The following is a 21,587-nucleotide window of genomic DNA, read 5'->3' as shown; positions in this document are numbered from 1 at the left end:
CATTGTGCTTGGTTAAATAAACAACCCAATTAGTGGGTAAAATTAACCCAACATGTGTTCTGTCCTATATTTACCCAGCCCTTGGGTTGTTTTTAACCCAGTGTTTTTTAAAGCGTATAGATTGACTCGATTATGCCGGCTGGACTGAAAGCAGACTGCACAACCCGTCCAATTTAGAGCTAAATCGTGACTACAGATCGACCATGTCATGAAGTTACACTATGTCTTGTAGATATTATTGACATTGCGAACATGATGATATCATCCATCTCATGCGCTGCCTGGCCAAAAACTACAATGAATCAGTTTTGACTCTAAATAAATCGTGACTACGCACAGAACATGTCAACGAAATTAAACCAAACAGCTTGTAATCACTGTTGACTTTGCTAACATGCTTACAAGTTATTTTGGAAAAAAACGACAAGTAACCAAATTCAAGTTTATTTTTGGATAAACGTGGGTTCCTCATAGCCGGACTATATCGGGTCTATAGTTAACCCAGACGGTGAAATGACGGCTATTGTTTGCTGGATGTTCTCTGCTTATCTTCCTGATGTCTGTGGTCTCTTTACCAATCTCTGTCTGTGGTTCTGCCGAACGGGCCTGAGCTTCTCTCTCTGTGTGTCGATGCCAAGCCCGGGACCTTCGACTCCTGACGTACCTCACAAGTTTATCGACCCAGAGTTATTTCCAGTTCTGCGTCCACAAAGAGTGTTGTGTATACGACAGACTGCTTTTGTTCTCTTCAAGCAATAAAGTTTGTTTCTGAACCTGCTGTTTCTCCTGACAGTTTCCACTGACTTAAAGATATTTTACGATTCTCTAACCTCAACACAGGACAATCATGAAGCTGTTAAGACTGTTCTTGACTCTTGAAAAAGATACTTGATGTATCAGATGTATGATTGATTTGATACAAGATGCAAAATTTAGATTTCAGTGTTTTACAGATTCAAGTGTTTATGACTGTATTCCCCTATTGTTAACTCAATAAAAAAACAAATGTGTTTTGGGAGATGGAAACTTACTTATTGGCTGTACTGAAGCACAGATGGAAAAGGCAAAGAAAATGAGCAGTGTGGGAAAAATTAAAGTAGCAAAAGGGGTACAAGTGAGGAAAAGAACTGATGCAAGGGAATTTGTCTGGAGTTCCTCTTACGGTCAATATGAAAGAACTAGTAGAGAATTTGAGTGTGAAATAGATCAGTTGAAAAATGCCAAAAGAAGACAAGGGGAATTGAGAAAGTCCATTTTGAATGAATTTGATCCTCCTAAGGAGTTACACTTTGTATTCATTAAGCATAATATAAGGCAGTGCATTACTATGAGATGCTATAACTGCAGGAATTTGGTCATGTGACTAAGATAAGAAACAGAGAAGATGAACTATAGATGTGGGGGATCCTATGGGAAATGTGGTCAAGTATTATATTAATGATTTGGCGTTCTCTCTGCCTTTTCTTCCCTTCACTGATAAATTGTACATTATAAATCACTATTATTTTATATATGAATTTGTACAGAACAAATAATTATACGTTTTTATAATAAAATAACAACACATACAAACAATGTACATAAGCATTCTACAATGACGTTTTGCTCACTGACTTCCATAGTATGATAAAAATAGGCCTACGATGGAAGTCAATGGGGACCAGAAATGGTTTAGTTACCAACATTTTTCAAAATATCTTCTTTTGTGTTCAACAGAACAAAGATACTCATACAGGTTTAGAACAACTTGAGGGTGAGAAAATTCTAACAAATTTTTTAGGTGAACTAACACTTTAAGTAATGAAGTTAACTAATGTTTACAAATGAAACCTTATTGTAAATAGTTACCAATGTCTTTTTATATTAGAATTACGTTGCACATTTTTTTTTAATGTTAATGTTTATTTTGAATTTGACAAGCAGGAGAAAAAGCTGGAGGAGCTGTCCAAAAAAATGGAAGAGAATTGTAACAGAGATGAAAGCTCACAAGCAGAAGGAAGCTGTATTTGAACTCATACTTTCTGAAATTAAAAAAGAAAACAAAGAGCTGAGGTCAAGGGTAGGAGAACTGGATCGCAACAAAAGGCGTTGGAATTTACGCAACAAAGGCTCGTCAGAGAAACAGAACGAGAACATCAGACAGGAGGTGATTACCCTGCTGGCCAAGATTGCTCCTGGTGTGCCCTGGGAAATGAAGAGGCGGTTGACACGGTTCATCGTATTGGCAGAAGAGAAGGAAATCGCATCATTATTCAGTTTTCAAAGCGAATCTACAGAGACCAAATCTGGACACTGTCAAAGGGATCAACCGTGTGCAAGGAGGCAGGCGTTCATTTCACGAGGACTTAAACCAACAGGACAGAGATGCTATGGGAATACGTTGGCCACACATTAAACAAGCGCGAGCTGGAGGGAAAGTGGTGTACTTTCATGATCCCTTTCTTTTCATGGAAGGGAAGCAAAGATTCGCCTGATGATGAAGACTTGGAAAATGGGAAATGTGTTGTTTTTTTGAGAGGCTTTTTTTTAAAAAGGGTTGCACTTTTCTTCTTCTGATCTCATTGTCGACTGCTTAGTGACATTCTCGGCCCGTTCACTCTGAGTTCCAGTGGCGTATGTTCTCATTGAAATCTCGTTTATCTTTTTGTTCATTAAATGCAAGGAGACTAAATGACAAAGTAAAACGCAAAGGGATAGTTTTGTTTTGCAAAGGGCAGAAGTCAAATTTTGTTTTTCTACAAGAGACTCACTCTACTGAAGAAGATGCTGCTTTTTGGCTGCTTTCAGGAGAGACACTTGTGTTTAGTCATGGCTCCAATCGATCAGCAGGTGGTGCCATAAGCCTTAACAATTGCCCTGGGAAAGTTGTGACTTTTCAGTCTGATGTTCATGGTCAGTAGATTGCTGCTGTGGTTAGTAGTGAAGGTACTTTTCTTATTTTAGTCCTAATGAGAGTCAGTTTTAATGGGTCAAACCAAATGTATCTTCTAAGTCACGGATAGACTTTTGGCTTATTACTGAGGAACATTCTGAGTTTGCCACTAACGTTTCAATTTCTGCCGCACCATTGACAGATCATTGCCTTATCTCATTAATTTTGACGCCAACAATAAAACATGCCTTTAGAAAAGACTACTGGAAGTTTAATGCAGAACTTTTAAAGGATAAAGATTATTGTAGTCAAATAAGAAATTTGATTATTGAGATTAAAGTTGACCTCTTCTAATAAATGGGAGTATTTTAAATTCAAAACAAGGGAAGTTTCAATTTGCTTTGGTAAACAAAAAAAAACAAAAAAACAAAGAACAGAAGCAAAGGGAGTTGTTTAATTCAAGAAATTAATGCCTGTTGTAATACACACGATACATGATGAATGATAAATTACATTTAAATTAAATGTGATACAATGATAAATGACTCTCTCTTCAGGCTATCATTTGTATTTAATAAAAGCACAAGGAGCTTTTGTAAGGTCTCCTGCTAAATGATTGGAAGAAGGAGAGATGAATACAGCATATGTTTGTCAGTTAGAAAAGAGGAGACAGAAAAGCAGCAATCAATAGAATTAATATTCAAGGAAGTATACTAATTTTATAGTGATATTTATTCTTCTCCATATTCTGAAAAGGATTTCTAGAAAAGATAAAAGATTTTATTCAGACTGATTATTGAATTGAAAGAAAGCTGTGATGTAGACCTGAGATTAGGGGAAATCGATTCTACTATTTAAAAAATAACTTTAGGTAAATCTCCTGGATGGTCTGACTACAATTTTTAAACAAAATTCTGGGAAGAAATAAAATATTTGTTGTTTAAAGCTTTAAAGGAATTTTTTGAATCAAACGCTTTACTCCCAACTATGAAACGGGGGTTGATCATTCTTATCCCAAAGTCAGACTATAAAGACATAATAATTATTGATAATCTAAGACCGATTACCCTACTCAATGTTGATTATAAAATTCTTACATCTGCTATTGCAAACAGACTAAAATTGAGGTTGAGTCAAGTTATAAGTGAAACACAATCTGGTTTTATTAAAGGAAGGTTAATACACAACAATATTAGACTTATTTTGGATTTAATTGATTATGCACATTTGATTAAAGATGATGGGTTTGTTTTGTTTCTTGATTTCTATAAGGCATTCGATACTGTAGAACATACATTAATTTTACATGCACTGAAGTTTTTTGGATTTGGTTATAAATTTGTTAAATTGATAGAGATGTTGTATAAAGATATTAATAGTTCAGTATCGCTTCCATGTGGGACTTCTAAGCGTTTTAACATCAACAGATGTATTAGCGTCCGTATTTGTTTATTTTAATAGCTGAACTTTTGGCAATTTATGTGAAAAATAGTAAAGATATTAGGCCCTTGAATGGCTTGGGGAGTCAGCTATTAATAAGTCAACTAGCAGACGATACTCTTAGTGATGGAGAGTAGATCCCAGCTGCTATTCATTTAGTCACATTTTTCCAAAGCTTCTGGTTTGAAATTAAATTTAAAAAAGTGTGAGTTGATGACAGTGCATAGTCGGACTGAATCTCAATTGTTTAATATTCCATTAAAATATAAAGCAATTGTTATTACTAAAGACACTAAAACTAGAGAAAATTTTTTATTTGGCTAACAATATAACACAAAGTCAAAATATGTTAAATGTGTGGTTACAAAGGGATATCTCCATTTTTGGCTGAATTTTATTACAGAAAATCGAAGTACTTTCTAGGCTGATTTATCCTGCATATTTTTTAGGTATCTCTGACAGGTGGATAAAGGATATTAATCAAATTCAGTTTAAATTTATTTGGTAAAACAAACACCATTACATAAGAAAGTCAGATGTAGTGAAGCCAATCAGTGAGGGAGGTTTGAATATTATTGGTTTCGATGTTATGAATGACACTCTTAAATTGAAGTGGCTCCAAGCATTCCTTAGGAATAAATATTCAGTTTAGTCTAGTTTTTCTTCAAAAATCTTTGATTCTTTTGGGGGCATTGCTTTTATTTTGAGGTGTGACTTTGAGCCATCAAAACTAAAGTGTAAATTGTCATCTTTTCATAGTCAGGTATTATTATATTGGAAACTGATATACAAACACAATTCTTTCCCACATAGTTGTTCTTTGTGGAATAGTAAGTGTATCCTTATTCATAGGAAATATGTGTACTTTCAGGACTGGATGGATAAAGATGTCTGGTCCATTGTACACATTATGGATGGAGAAGGAAATGTCCTTAGTTATGACAATTTTTGTGAAAAATATATTATTTGTACTCGGATATTATATGTGTCTTTGTTAAAAGCTGTTCCTGGTGGTTTGGTTCAGCTGGTTAAAAGTGCATTGTGTTATTCTTCCAAGATTGAAGAGTTTAATCATTTCTGGTCTTAATTTTACAGAGAAGGGCTGTAAGAGTAAAGTTTTAAGGACTTTTGTAAATATAGAGACTTTCCCTTATAAAGTTATAAAGGGACCTCTTTATTTGATTTCCCTAAAGACAAAGTGGGTCAAATTAGAACAAGATTTCTCACTTTCCCACTTTTTCCAAAGGTAAAATAAGTTCAGTTTAAAATGATTAATGATATTTATGGTTAATAATGATATTTAACTCATTATTTATTTTGTAATGAGTTCCTCAGACACAGATTTAATCTGGATTGTAATGAGTGCACCTTTTGTGAAACAATTAATATTTATTTTATTTATGCAAATTCTCAAAAAAAATCAGATTCTTTGAGAACCCTCCCACATTCTTACTTTTCCATAAAGATTTAATGATCTTTTTCAAATCTTTAAGACTCATGCGTAACAAAAAAGCCCTTAAATTATATAATCTTCTGAAGGTATTTTTTGATGATAACTCCCTTGTGTAATATTTTATTTATTATTTAATTCCCTTTTTGTTCTTTTTGTTTCTTTAGGTTTATGGTGTTTATCTGTACTGTTTGCTGCTATGTGGACTTCTTTGAAATGTAATAAGATTTGTCTTTTTGAGGTTTGTTTGGTATTTGTTATGTTTCTTTAAGAAAAAGAAAAAAAAACTCTCTTTTGCAGCCTATCTCCAGCGGCCAGTGGATGAATTGCAATTTAAGTCAATTCCGTGTTAAGAATGTTTTGGTTATGAAACTTGTGGCGCAGCTGGAAAACTACCGTTAACTGCACAGCTTGAGCTCTGCACGACAAGATCGTTTGAGCAGTCGAGATTCAGTGTTTGTGAGTTCAATATTATTTCTTACATTTTACGGTTGATTAGATATCAGTATATCTAGAGATAATCGAGTATTTTGTTCAGAAATTATTAATCATGCAAACCCCTGTGTCAAAACCTCATTGTGGGTACAATGTACACATGTAAAAATAATAGTGATTAATTATTTGTCGGAGGAGGGAAGAAAAGGCAGAGAGAGAAAACACCAAAACAAAAAATATGGTTCTAAGAGGAAAGGAAAACTAGGACGATGAACAACAAAATGTCCTTTTTATATTTGAGAATTAAAAAGAGCTTTAGGTAAAACGTGGAAAACAAGCTATATCATGTTGAAACGTTTGAGTGTAGAGAAGGTAAGGAGAAGTTGTTAATGTAATTTATGCATTGAGAGGAAATTACAGAAATGATTTCGACACATTAAACTCATGTGTTTTGACCATTTCAGTAATTAAATTGAAAGGGGTCCAAAGTGCAATAAAGTTAGTGCAGGAAAAAAAAAATTAGAGATGTTTTTACAGTATGGTTCAGGTTTATGTCACATTGCATTGTTCCACATTTGTGATCAAACAAAGTCCTCTTTATGATTTATCAGGAACTCTGCGTTCTGCAGAAAAATAAATGAAAGACAAAACTGAACAAATGAAGGCAAATATGAGCTAGTAAAAAGAATGAATGAACAAGCCAAAGAGAACAAAAGAATAAACAAAGGAATGAAGAAAAATTGATTAACAAATAAAAAAAACTAGTGGAAGAAAGAATAAATTAACAAACTAAAGAGAAGAGAGAACAATCGAATTTAACAAATAATATAAAAACAAACAAAGTAACAGATAAAAACAAACTGAAAAGACGCGAGTGCTTTGTTTGCGCAATTTTACATAATTCACCACTTTATTTACAATATCTTCAATATCGTTCACGCAACAACACCTGCTCTCACACACACTGATACTTCGTGGTGCTCTCATGAACGCGCGTCTATGTTCACCTCTCTCTCTCTCTCTCTCTCTCTCGTCACTCATAGAAAGTGAAAGTAAGTTCTCCTGCCGCCATTTTGAGCATGAAAAATACGAACACGACACGGGAAAAAAACAGCATCAAAGTGTTTATCAACGTTTAGGAAGGAATTAACGTGTATCTTTATGACGTTAAAGCTGAAGGATTTGAGAACCTGTATATTGTAAAAGTTTGATCAAGGTGTTCATGTGTTTTGTGAGTGACTTCCTCATATTAATATGAATATCTAGAGGACATTTTATGTAATTGTTTGTTTGATATAAAGGGTTTCTTTCAATTCAAGGTTTCTTTTGTGTTTCGTGATGTTCGTGATTCTTCGGAAGTTTAACAGACAAACGCCAACAAACACGTCTTTTTTTTATCGTATCAGTGTCTGTCCTGGTGATCTCGTGAACGCGCGTCTCTCTCTCAATTCAATTCAGAAAGCTTTATTGGCATGACAAAAAATATATTTTGTATTGCCAAAGCATCAAAACAACATAGAAAATGATTTAGAACATTTAGTACAGAAAAAAATTAAATAAAAAAAGATCATATTATATATATTCATGGCTAGTAGATATAGCAAAATAATAATTCAGATAACATAGAACAATAATAATAAAATAAATAAAGATTAATAAATAAAATAAAATGGATTATAATACAGAAATCATGTTTAAAAAAAAAAAAAAAAACTTAGAAATGAACATTATATACATCTGTGTGTGTGTGTGTGTGTGTGTGTGTGTGTGTGTCTGATGGGGTGTTATGGAAGTAAAATAATGCCAAATGTTTTTGAAATAAAAAGCCTGTTGAATTGCACTACTTGTAAAAAATAGGCATTGCATTAACCATGCTTGCATTTTAATGCATTGCATTTTTAGGGCCTTGCTTTTTTATGGGCTGAAATTCAACATGGTTGAATATTTAAGCTGTGAATATTTCAATTAAAAACATTTTCATTATTAAAAATTCAATAATCCATATTCACCTTTCATATTTCACTTCCAAAATATTCAAACTGTTTAAAAATACAACCTATAATATTCAACAGGCAATTTTCGGTCCACTTTATTTCGCTTTGAAAATTCGCTTCCACAAATTCAGTGGTGCAAATTCGACAGAAAATACTACGATGACATCCAGGAACTGCAGGAAAAGCAGTAGATATTTTGGAAGTGAAATATGAAAGGTGAATATGGATTATTGAATTTTTAATAATGAAAATGTGTTTGAAATGTTTTTAATTGAAATATTCACAGCTTAAATATTCAACCATGTTGAATTTCAGCCCATAAAAATGCAAGCCCTAAAAATACAATGCATTAAAATGCAAGCATGGTTAATGCAATGCCTATTTTTTTCAAGTAGTGCAATTCAACAGGCTTTTTATTTCAAAAACATTTGGCATTATTTTTCTTCCATAGGGTGTGTTCTGTGCGTGTTTATTGGGCGTTTGCTGCTCTGGTCGTCCCTCAGGAGGTGGCAAGATGCTACAAATTTTGCAGCTATATGGAGTATTTGGCTTCTTCGCCAAGAATGAATCTGAGTTTTTGGGTTGGATTACAGGTGTTAAATTGGGGAAATATTTTATTAATTTGGGGGTAATATTGGTCTCTGATGTGTTCATATTTTGGGCATTCTGTGAGGAAGTGCAGCTCGGTCTCCGTCACTCCCAGGATGCAGTGCGAGCAGAGTCTGTCCTCACGGGAGAGCCAGGTCTGTCTGCGCCCCCATATGAAAAAAACCTGCATGCTTCATATACAGCAACCATATATCTTCCTTAAATTGGCCAGAATTACCTTCTGTGTTTCATGTAAGGCCAATACATGTCCTATACAAAATCAAACCGATTATGGCCCATTTCATACTAAATAGCACACATACAACTTGTAGGGGATTTTTGTGTTATATATGAATACTGTAAAAAGTCTTATATGAGTTTTACATGACAAAAGTATGCAAATGTGTATTATATTATTAGTAGAAAATAACTGATTCATATATAAATCATTTAAAGTTCTTATATTGAATCATATGCTAGTCAAATTAAAGTCATATAGAATTTATACACATTTTGTGTCATTTGTTTATGTGTTTCATACAGATTTTATGTTTTGATGACCAACATCTGATTTACTTATATGCAGTTGGCAAATTTTTAAATTGTACAGTGCAGAAGCTGGTTCGAGGATGTACTGTCAAAATATCACTGACCTTTATGAGGACTGTTCATTTTCCTACAGGATTTGAAAGAGCAGTTGACAGCAATGACATTGTAAGACTGTGTATTTACATTAATTGTGAACTGTCTGGGCCTGTTGTTTGTGAACAAATCATAACATATTATTGCAAATTAACAAAGTTGAGTCAAATATGTTTCTAGAACAGTGATTAAAATGTTGAAAATTGGCTGGAATATGTTTTTGTATATGTGACATGAAAACTGGTGGTGATGCACTCTAAAAACTTTTAATATGATTTACTACATTTTTTTGGTGAAACATTTTTACACTTAGAATATTGATTTGGTTGGGGGGGGGGGGGGGGGGGCATTTAAAAACAAATATTTATGAGTAATATTAACTGTGTTTATATGTGAGTAATATTAACTTTTTTATTTCCTCTAAACCTTTGTAAAAATATTCCATACAACCACCGGGATAACTACATGACATTGGCCTTTATTGTCAATGAGTAACGTTAGCCTACAGCCACGGTTGTCAAACTGGGGTATGCGTACCCCCAGGGGTACGTGGACTGATTTCAGGGGGTACGCGAAAAAAGATCTAAGTCATATGCCTTTTCAAACTTCTTAAGCCATCATTAAAAATATTTTGGTTTGGGTAACAGCCAAAAAAAAAAAAAAAAAAAGGATCGGTAGGTCGGACTATATTTTTTTTTCAAGATTCAATGTAAAAAAAAAAAAAGGTACAATTTTGGTCATGGTGATTGTATGAATTTAAACAAATTTGCATATCGGGACTTCACTGACAGAATTTCGTGGCAAGTTATTGGAGGTGTTGAGAAAAAAAAAGAGATTTTGATTAAAAAAAAACAAAAAAAAACATTTATATTTATATATTAAATAACAATTAGAAAACCTGTATAAACTGAACACCAAAGAATAATATTAACTATTGACCGGTGGGGACGCGTTCATGTGTAAGGGTGGCGCTGCCAATAATGCACCTAAAAGCTGTCACAAAGAACTGGGAAAAGTAATGATTATTAATGTCAAATATATCAAGGAGACATTTAAATTGTTTATTAATAAACAAGTGTTTTCTGTGTCAAAGATGAAGTTGACTATGCTGACTCGCGATCTTCGCAGCAGTGAACGCGCCAGAGAGAAATGCACATTTCATACGGATTACATAAGCAGAGAGCAGTCTGTTTTCTTTCGTTTTGAATTGTTTTGTTACATATGTTTAAGTACACATTTCATGCTTTCTATACACATATATATATCTCAGGTCTGTGAGGCAAGTAGCTTATACGCTGAGTTTCGGTTCATTTAAGAGACGATCTCCAGTTCACGCGCTGGCGACTCCGTGTCCTGATTTATTGCCTGCTATATTTTCTTCTTATTTATTAAATATAGGAAATTGGTTGATGAAACATTGATTAAAATTAAGATACAATTAATACAAAACGAAATTCACTTTAAAGAAAGGTTTTCTACAAAAACAAACTCAATGAAGTGGTCAAAATCATGTCTGTCCACTCCATTTGTCTCTCGATATTTTCGGGATCATCTTATTCATGCTTTTCACTTTTCATATAATCACCATAAAATAAAATAAATATATATTATTTTATTTAAACATGAATATGAAACTAAATCGTTTTTTAATGACTGGGCTACAACGCATAGGCCTATAGCCTACAGGCCACAGAGAAATTTAATGTCGGAGCGTCTTACCGGTGAGCATGTGGGGGGAGAGATATGATTTTCGATCAGTCATCGAATATTATTTTGCTTGATATTCCAATTCTTAATATTTGGTGTTTTAAATGCCTGTTTGATATCTCTGTGAAAGTTTTAAAGCAGTCTTGTAGTGCCGCTTTCAGAGCGGTCACGTCCGTAACATTGTTTGTTCCTCATAAATGCGAACACGAAAAATAAAATAAAATGAATATATTATGTTCTGTGGAGAGCCAACCCTTCTTCATCCGGTGGGTATATTACTTTGGTTTGCCAGTGTAATTCATAGAATTACTACTAAAACATATTTTACCACCTAAAAGTTAAAGATTTTTTGTGTCAAGTCCGGACCGTAACGCAAGTGTTCTCTCTTCTCATATTAAATATAAAACGCATGTGTATACTGATATTTTTCTAACGTCTGGACTCCTTTATTAAGGGAGTATGGATGTATAAACAGACGTTTCAATATATTAGTATTAAACGCATTTTCTGATGAACGCATTTTTCTCCATGAGTGTCGCGATTTCGGTTTCATTTCGCATATAGGCCTAGCCTACAGCCCTTATAATCATAGATGACGCCACGGGTTTTTATAAAAAAAAAAAAAAAAAGAGCCTAGCCTACGTTTGTAAGTAGGAGTATGGGCAATTTATATTGACAATACTTACTAAAATATAATTAATATAATTTTATTGCATTTGTATTAGTTGTTTGAAGAGTAAAAAAATAAATAAAAAAATCATTATATTCAGCACATTTGTATCATATGTTGACTTTTGATGAGATTTGTATCATATGTTTATGATTTTATTCACTATTCTCGACAAAATTGATCAAAATAAATATTAATAAAAAATAAAAAAAACTTGTTAACAATTGGTGGTGTTGGGGGTACTCCGAAGATCTATAATGTCTCAGGGGGTACATGCCTGTTAAAAGTTTGGGAACCACTGGCCTACAGCAATACAGAATATTTTATACTATTTTTAACACGTATACAATATTGCCTGTACATTTAAACTCATGTAACAAACATTTTCGAAGTAAAAATTAAACATTTAGGCCTAAACATTCAAGTAATTCAAGTGTAATCAACCGGTCTGTTATCCAGTATCCACCGGATCAGCGCTGGTTCCCGTGCTGGAGACGGACTCGCCTCTGCGGGGGAACCTCTAACTTTACACCGCCGTCCTGCGTCATTCACAGCCGAAATATGCTGCGATGCCACTGACTCCATAACCTGCCAATAAACAAACAGTGCACAGTTCTGAGGACATTTTATCATTCAAATTAGTTATATTCATTATCTTTAGGAATATAGTCGTGTGTTTTTTTATGCAAGCCGTTACAATCATGCGAAAAGACAGGTGCGAGTCGACACTCGTTTAAGGTGAGTAACATTGCGTATCTGTATGTTCTTTTGCATTAAATAAAATTATTTAAAGCACATTAATGATTATACAGATAAAATAAAACATACACACACCTGAATTTCACAGAGGAAATGCACTAATTATGTGACGCTGAGAAGAGAAGAGGAGAACTGTTCTGGAGACTGGAGAGAGTTCGAACAGCGTGCGCTCACTCAACCGTTGAGTTGGGTGGGGGTGGGGTGCGTTGTTTTAATTGAGTAAACTTAATCAATTTCTTATGCGTGTTAAATATTAATAATATTGATTTTATTTAAGTAATATTTGTGGTTCTTGAAACAGATTAGTTTAATTATCCATTCTCAAATATTGTGATGGAAATTTCACAAATATATTAGCTAAGTGTATTTTAAATAAATAATTGGTCAGTCAAATACTAAATTATTTTAGTGAAAAACTTCAAACTTAAATATAACTGTAAATTTCAGACAAAATTAATTGTTGGAGTTTTAGTCCATTATTTCGGTATGTTCAACTCAAACTATCAAGTAAATGATATTCAGAGATTTTATTAAGTTGTTAAAGTTAATTATTACTGTGATATTTACTTTTTATATTTCAGTAATTAAAGTTTTAAAGTTCAGTAATTTCCCTTTAATGACAATTAATAGGTAGCCTACTTTTCATTGCCATTTAAGTGAAATAACTAAACATAAACATACAAGCTTGATAAAAATGCTTTTTTAGAAGAAAATTTCAGATGGTACTTAGAGGCTTTTGCATCTGAAGTCGTCATATATATAAAATTATATTATTTAGATTTTTTATTTATTTAAATGACTATTATTTTCATAAGTAGATTGGCTATCTTTGCAACAAAAACAGAAGAGACTAGCATTATTTCTGCCATCTGTATAGCCAGAAAATCATTGCCTGTCCTTTGGTTTGTATAATAGTAACTTATACAACTACATTTGGATTATTAGACAATGTCGAAATAAAGTGAATCTGCAGAGTGTTGCATTCAAAGGCATGTAATTGACAGAGAAGAAAGAGTTAAAACTCTTAACATGTGCTCGCGCTCATGACCGCTACTGAACATCTGAACACAAAAAAACAAACAAAAGTACATCGACGGATCTACTTCTGTCTGTTCTCCAAAATATAATCAAATGTATATTTCTGCAAGCATGTTTAAACTGGGGCCTGTACCATGATGGTAGTTGAACAAACTCGGGGTTACAGGATTGTTTTTTTTGAGTCGACAAAACCAAACCGATGCAATCAGGCTTACTCTACGAGCGCGTGCACATACCAAAGTGACGTTAGCACCGAACAACCAATCGCGTTCGATATGGATAGAGCAAGAGCGATATATTTTTCCGCGGTGGAGCAAGAGATAATCATTCAGAATTACGATGAATTTAAATATGTATTTCAAGCTCGAAACAATACGGTCTGCTGCCAAAGAGAATATAAGACTGTTGGAGAAAGATTGCTAATTGCGTTAAACAAATACGTTCTATATTCATGTAAAATTATGTATATTGTCACGGGGTGAAGAATCACTCGACAAGGCAGGCTTAGTGAAAAGGCCCCGGAGGGTGGATTTTATTTACAATGAAAAAAAGGTGAAGGAAGACGGTGATCCGGTGAGTGATGGCTGGTGCTCCAAGTGCTCTGCAGTGTTCAATCCGAAACGAAAGTGGGTGTCCAAACGTGCTCCAAAAGTGATGGGCTGTCGGTCACTCGCTGCTTTCTGAAGGGAACAGAGAGAAAGGTTAGTCCAGCAATTCATTCAGCTCGAGACCAGAGTCTGTCTGTCTGCTCAGCGCGTGCTGCTTTTGTGGCTGTGGGCTGATGAGGTGCAGCTGTGACCGATCAGCCCGCTGTGAGGACGTGCAGGTGTTTTGTGTCTGTTACCAGGGCGACGCTGATTCCTTCGAGGACGCTCGTCACATTCCCCCCCCCTAAGCGTCGTTCTGGTCCTGTGAACATATGGAGACAGTAGGGGTGAAACAAGGGGAGGGTGGGGAATGACCCCTGACAGACCTGCATAAGCTGTCCATATTCGTGAGAGGCCATCAGCGTTCGCGTTGGCGGCCCCGGCCCGATGTCGTACCTCGAAGTGGAAGTCCTGGAGCGCTAGGAACCAGTGAGTCACCCTGGCGTTGGTGTCCTTGGCGCGGGCCATCCATTGAAGAGGCGCATGGTCTGTGACCAGGGTGAACTTGCGGCCTAGGAGGTAGTACCGGAGCTCCAGGACTGCCCACTTGATGGCCAGGGCCTCCCTCTCGACAGCGGCGTACTTCCTCTCGGCCAGGGACAGCTTCCTGCTGATGTAAATGATCGGATGCTCCTCACCTTCCTGGATTTGGGACAGGACGGCTCCCAGTCCCGGCTCCCAGTCCCCAGCTAGATGACATTTTCGGGGGTTGGCAGTGAGTCCAGCCCGCCGGAGCTCCGAAAGCACCCTCCGCAGACGCTCCAGATGTTCCCCCCATGCCTCGGAGTGGATCACGACATCGTCGATGTAGGCGGCTGCGTAGGCTTGGTGGGGCCGCAGGATGATGTCCATCATTCGTTGGAAGGTCGCGGGGGCCCCGTACAGACCGAAGGGAAGGGTCCGGTACTGCCAGTGGCCACTGGGGGTCGAGAAAGCAGTTTTAGGTTTAGCAGTTTCGGAGAGTGGTACCTGCCAATAGCCTTTGGTGAGGTCCAAGGTGCTGATATACCGGGCCCTTCCCAAACGGTCCAGCAGCTCGTCGACCCGAGGCATGGGTCAGTCAGTATCCCTGGTCAGTCAGTATCTCCGCGGGGATGCCGACTCGGCTGGCCAACAGAAACAGCTCCTGGGCGATGGACTTCGCGGTGGCTTTGCGTAGGGGAACTGCTTCTGGGTACCGGGTGGCGTAGTCGACGATCACCAGGATGTGTTCGTGTCCCCGGGCAGACTTTGGCAACGGCCCCACTATGTCCATTCCAATCCGCTCGAAGGGCACCTCGATGATGGGCAGCGGGATGAGCGGGCTGGGGGGAGGAGTCCTGGGCAACGTGACCTGGCAGGTCGGGCAGGCTTGACAAAACCGCTTTACTTCGGCCTCCAGGCCCGGCCAGAGGAAACGGTCGCGGATGCGCTGGGTGGTGTTGGCTGCCCCGAGGTGACCTGCCATGGGATGAGAATGGGCCAGCTCCAGGATAGTTTCGGTCTTGGCTCGGGGTACCACCAGTAGTTTTTTCTCCTCCCCCCTCCGCTGTGCGACACAGTACAGCAGGCCATTCTCGACGACAAAATGCGGGAGAGGATGGGGCCGTGGGAGGACGTCATTTCCATCGATGATCCGCACTTGAGACCAACAGTGCTTTAAACGATCGTCCTCCCGTTGTTCCTTGGCGAATGAGCCCCCTCCTGCAGCCTGTTGGTAAACATCAAAGAAAGGATTAGAAGACTGGGAGGGGGACTCACCATCTCTCCCGCTGTCGGAGGCAAGTAGGGCTGGTCTGCGGCGGGGTCCACGCGGCCGCCTCCGTCTTCGACGGTTCCCCTCTGGGCTGGCAGGCTGAGTAGCGGCGGTGAGCAGTCTGTCGAAGCCCGGCCAGTCTCTCCCAAGCAGTACGGCCACCGGCAGGTCCTTCACCAAGCCAGCCTCCACCGGCCAGGTGCCTTGGGGTGACGATATGGTGACTCTACGGGCCGGCACTTGGCGAGTGTCTCCGTGTACGCAGGTAATCGGCAGAAAACTCTTCTCACCGCTTCGGGGGGCACACAACCGTGACTGGATGAGGGTGACCGCACTGCCTGAGTCCAGCAGGGCCCGGAAACGTTTCCCCTCCACGACCACGTCCGCTTCAGGGGCTCCCGATGGTACACGCTGGTGGACGATGCAGCCTGTCAGCCACGCACGCGGTGGTGTTATGGGTTCAGCGCTGGGCATGGGCTCGTCTCGCGGCGGGGAAACCGTCGGCCTGCTGACTGGTCGCGAGGTGCCTTCGAGCGGGCGCCGCTCCTGGACCACCCTCCGGGGAAACGGCAACGCTCGATCCCCGGCCTTGCGGTGATGGATAGCATCTGCCAGCTCGATCGCCTCCACGAGTTCCAGAGTGTTGGTAGGGTTTCTCATTCCAACAGCTTGCCGAATTGGACGGGGAAGAGCACGGAGGAGGCGATCGACCACCACCCGTTCCGCTACCTGAGCTGCAGAGGGATTCCCTTCCAACAACCAGTGATGCGCGATGCGGCTGAGTTCGGCGGCTTGGGCACGGGCTGGCACGCGGGACTTGAACTCCCATTCGTGAAACTGTTGGGCGGCGCAGATGGATGAGAGGCCGAGCCTCGCCAGGATCTCACGCTTGACTTCGTTATAATCTTCGGCGATCTCACGGGGAAGTGAAAAATAAGCCCGTTGGGCTTCTCCGGTGAGAAGAGGTGCCAGCGCGCGTGCCCAATCGTCCTCGGGCCATGCCTCACATCGGGCTGTAGTTTCAAAGACTTGCAGAAAAGCTTCCACATCATCATCAGCCGTCATCTTCGGCAGCAGGCGGGTAGCTTGGACTCGAGGATCAGGTAGCGGAACACGCTGGGCGGCGGTGGTACGGATGGCGGTTAGTTCTTCCTCCGTCCTGCCCTGGCGAGTGGCGAGATGTTCTACAATTTGCTGCTGGCGGATGCTCACCTCCGCGAGGCGTTGTAGAACCTCCTCCATCGTGGGGAACGAGCGCGCCGCTTTCCGTGTCCTGTAGTGCACAAGGGAAAAAAAAGGAAAAAAATTAGGGTTTGGGGCGGTGAACTTGCCGGTGATTCTTCACGCACTTGCCCGCATTCTCCACCACTGTCACGGGGTGAAGAATCACTCGACAAGGCAGGCTTAGTGAAAAGGCCCCGGAGGGTGGATTTTATTTACAATGAAAAAAAGGTGAAGGAAGACGGTGATCCGGTGAGTGATGGCTGGTGCTCCAAGTGCTCTGCAGTGTTCAATCCGAAACGAAAGTGGGTGTCCAAACGTGCTCCAAAAGTGATGGGCTGTCGGTCACTCGCTGCTTTCTGAAGGGAACAGAGAGAAAGGTTAGTCCAGCAATTCATTCAGCTCGAGACCAGAGTCTGTCTGTCTGCTCAGCGCGTGCTGCTTTTGTGGCTGTGGGCTGATGAGGTGCAGCTGTGACCGATCAGCCCGCTGTGAGGACGTGCAGGTGTTTTGTGTCTGTTACCAGGGCGACGCTGATTCCTTCGAGGACGCTCGTCACAATATATTTTGGCCTATTTTTATAATATATAAAAAAAGTGCATGTATATACTAAGAAAGATTAATATTCATTGATTTTTAGATGCAACCCCAACTCCAAACGTTCTTGACAGCAGATAAAGACAAAATATGAAAATATAATTCAAAGTGGTGAGTATTTAGGCTACCACAACCTTTTATTATTTTTGTGAACATTTTATCACAAACACTTGTTTGTAGCAAACAGAAATAAAGAGTGAAATTCAGAAAACCGGTGGAGGGCCACTCCTCCAGAATACACTGGCGGAGGAGTTGGCTCTGAGTAGCAATAATGGACGGCCGATTATGGATGGGATTACAGGTGCTGTACAATCTGACCATGGTGCTGGCTCCTCTTAGCAAGTAACACTGGGTAGCCTACGTGTGCAATACATTACTACTTTTTGAAGTTTTAAATATGACTGACTCTATGTTCTGCAGTAGAGGGAAATACAGTGTCCCTGTTGAAGCCAGCACACATACACACAGTCTCCCACACAGAGGTCAGTATGCAACAGACAGAACACCAGAAACATAACCTGCTTTACAACAGTTATGCTTTACATTGGCCTACTTTTATTTATTGGGGTGGAGAAAAATGATGAAGACACTGTCTGTGTGTTCTGAGACAGTTGCTAAGGTGAATGCACTGGGCTTTTTACTATGGCAAACATTTGAATGTGTGGCATAAAAAGGGACTGGCCCTTACACATCTCTTTTATTGTAGGATTTTTTCACAACCTGCCACAGAAACTGAAGCTTCTACCTCAATGGGCTTAAGAAGAAATGTGAACTAGGATTTAAAACCCTTGACATAAATTACAGTCAGGACTGATTTTGTGTTTGTAGGAAGTCAAGGAACTTTTTGTGATTTGATTAGCCTCCTGAAAACTTGTAAAGATCATGTTTGTGGTGGAATTATGTTTCAGGTGGAAACAGACTCAGTCAGGGCCTTTTACAAAAGGAGTCTCGAACTAGACTGTTCACTAAAGGAGTCTCGAACTAGACTGTTCACTAAAGGAGCTGGACTGTGAGCTGAGGAGGTTACAAAAAAAAAAAAAAAAACATATTGGAGATCAAACAGCTGGATAAAACTGACCTCAGTATGTGAACTTATTTAACCAAGTAACACTTTAGTATGAATATTTATTAATGCAACTTTCTCTTGCTCTCTTTCTCCCTCCCATCCCACAAAACCAATAAAACAGTTTGAGGCCTATCTGCAGTTTCAATATGCTTTTATTAAGTGTAATATTGTATGGTGATTGCATCTACATCTGCACCAGCTGGGTGGTCAAGTGTGATCGGGTCAGATTCATCGGGGAGAAGCTGGTTTTGTGGTGTTTCTCGCTCCGTTCTAATGGTGGCTATATTGTGCAGAATGGCACATGCAGCCACTATTTGTGATGCCCGCTCTGGTGACTCTTAAGGGCCGAACACAGTTGAAACGTGCCTTTAGGATGCCAAAGGTCATCTCTATCTTCACTCTGGTTTTACTGAGGGCCACATTGAAGCGGTGCTGTGGCCTTGTCTGAGGGTCATGATAGGGGGTTATTGGTTAGGTTTTTCTGTCCCAATTCAAATTAACAGTGTTTTGTACTGTACCAAATTTAACTTGCTTTCCTCAAAGCGCTGACACAACACAGACTCACGGAAAATTCCTGGTCATGCACTGGAGCCAGGCCATTTGGCATCCAAACTTGTGATCATACGTTCATGACCACAAGTCATCTGCAGATGAAATGTTTAGTAGATCATTGTTATATATGTTAATGTTTCTATTAATTTAAAGATTCATCTCACAGAAAATAATCATCTCACATGTTCACATCATCTCTACCTGAACATTAAGGCTGTGATAGGACTTCCTATTAACATAATCTGCCTCATGTTCCCCTAGAGCAGTGGAGATTGGAGCAATAGACTGCATACATGTTGCAATGACTCTAGGGAATCCTATCATAATTCTTAACATGTATTGTATTGTATAGTAGGCTATACATTTGTGAAATTTGCTTTTTGAAAAAAAAAACGTGTTCATGTGATGTCACCCTATCAATATATATTACCGGCAATTTTATAAAAGCCCTCTTTTATGGACATTGTCGATAAATGTCCGGGGAACACTATTAATGAAACTATTCATGTACTCCTGCAGAGCGAGGACCACCTTGCGAATGGTTCGACAAACCGTGTTTTCCCCTAGCTTCTGTGCGTCACCCACCGTGCAAGTATATGTACCACTTGCAAAAAAAAAAAAAACGCAAAGCAATACCATTTGCGGTACAGTAAGTGCATGAATTCGACGTGTTAAATTCTTTATGTGCGGCTCAAGAAGTTCACAAAGATAAGACATTCCTTCCGCGGAAAATCTGTATCTTTCATACAAGAAGGCTAACTATCAGGAAAGGCAAGGGGATTTTGTCATGCTAAAAACTCTTTCTTTACGAAGTGCTCGTCTAACAATTTGCGCTGAGATGTCCACAGGATTTGGAAGAAAAGGTGAAGCCATTGCAACAGACACTGGGAATAAGTTACGTCACCTATATGTTTCTTTGCTCTCAGCTGATTGGGCAAACTTCAGTCTGAGATCTTGAATCCAGAACATAACCTGCCCCGGAGCAGGTTAGCCGTGCAGCGTAAGATACCATGGCAACGAACACCGATTAAAGCCGAGCTACTTTCATAGTACCTAAAACCCAGGGTTGGCGGAAACTAAACTGAAACATAGCTGGCTTGCCACCTAAACCGGCTTCATGGTATAGGCCCCTGGTTAACTGTGTCTATGGCAGGCAAAGGCATTCGTTTTCAAGTCGAGTTTGCACGCCACTGCGCAACAATACACACAAACTACCACGGGATGGCAGGTGTTCATAAACTGTGAACAATGGTAGCTTATTTAATATACAGTATATGTCCAAAAAAAACGGGTAATGTCATACTTTCTAGTAGTGCTATCATGGCGTAATAATCTGTTTGGTTGTAAAATGTATTACCTGAGTGAAATGAAATCGAATATATCGTCCTGTGGAATCATTCATTCACAGACAGCTTACGAAGATGTTCAACTAATAAAGATCTTCATCGCTGGCAAAAATATGATGCATTTGAAGATTTGCTCTCACTTGACTGTACTGTAGGTCCACGGCCACTTCATCCAACGATCTTGATGTTCTTAAATCTTCCTGTTACGACTCCGAGTGTGAATTGAAATCACTTCAGACGATTCAGTGCGTGCAGGAACTGAACAGATCATTCAAACTGATTCGCAAACCGATTTAGACTAATCTTCCAACTTGTTTGATGAAGTCTTTGAACAGAATCGACGCAAAAGAGTGATTCATTTGTGAATTGAGCATCGCTCAAGCCCAGAAAAAAAGATACATCGCGCTTGGAATAAACTACGCATTTAACAACACATATTGCATTAAAATAAAGTAACGAGAGGAACGTCACCCAACGTAACGAAGTAAAAGTACATTTTTTTCATTAGAAATGTACACGAGTTAAAGTAAAAGTACCCAAATTAAAATCTACTCTTAAAAGTTTTTTTCCAACAAAAAAAAAAAAACACTCAAGTAAATGTAGCCTACTTCATTACTACTCTGAAAAAAATGATAGTTGAATTTACTAAAAAATTTTATGGTAAGTGGTTCCACACAATTGATTTTAGCTACATTTAAACAAATGCATTAAGTTGAATTTATTAAATTTTAGTTCAGCTAAATGCATTTGTTTAAATGTAGCTTAAATCTATTGTGTAGAACCACTTACCATAATTTTTTTTTAGTAAATTCAACTAATCATTTTTTT

The 21,587-nt window shown here is 38.8% G+C and overlaps 1 protein-coding gene across 2 annotated transcripts in view; it reads left to right on the top strand.

Annotated features, from left to right (window-relative positions):
* Positions 1–6,097: 6,097 nt before the first annotated feature.
* Positions 6,098–21,587, top strand: part of LOC311091355 (NACHT, LRR and PYD domains-containing protein 3-like) — a 49,933-nt gene continuing 34,443 nt past the window's right edge. For both annotated transcript variants that reach the window (XM_084127271.1, XM_084127272.1), the window contains exon 1: positions 6,098–6,221. The gene's annotated coding sequence lies outside the window, so the exon portion shown is untranslated. The remainder of the gene's footprint in view (positions 6,222–21,587) is intronic.

Source organism: Abramis brama (assembly GCF_963993115.1).
Source record: "Abramis brama genome assembly, chromosome: 10".
Classification (NCBI taxonomy): Eukaryota; Metazoa; Chordata; class Actinopteri; order Cypriniformes; family Leuciscidae; genus Abramis; species Abramis brama.
The sequence above is the reverse complement of the archived record's forward strand: the minus strand, read 5'-3'. Positions and strand labels throughout refer to the sequence as shown.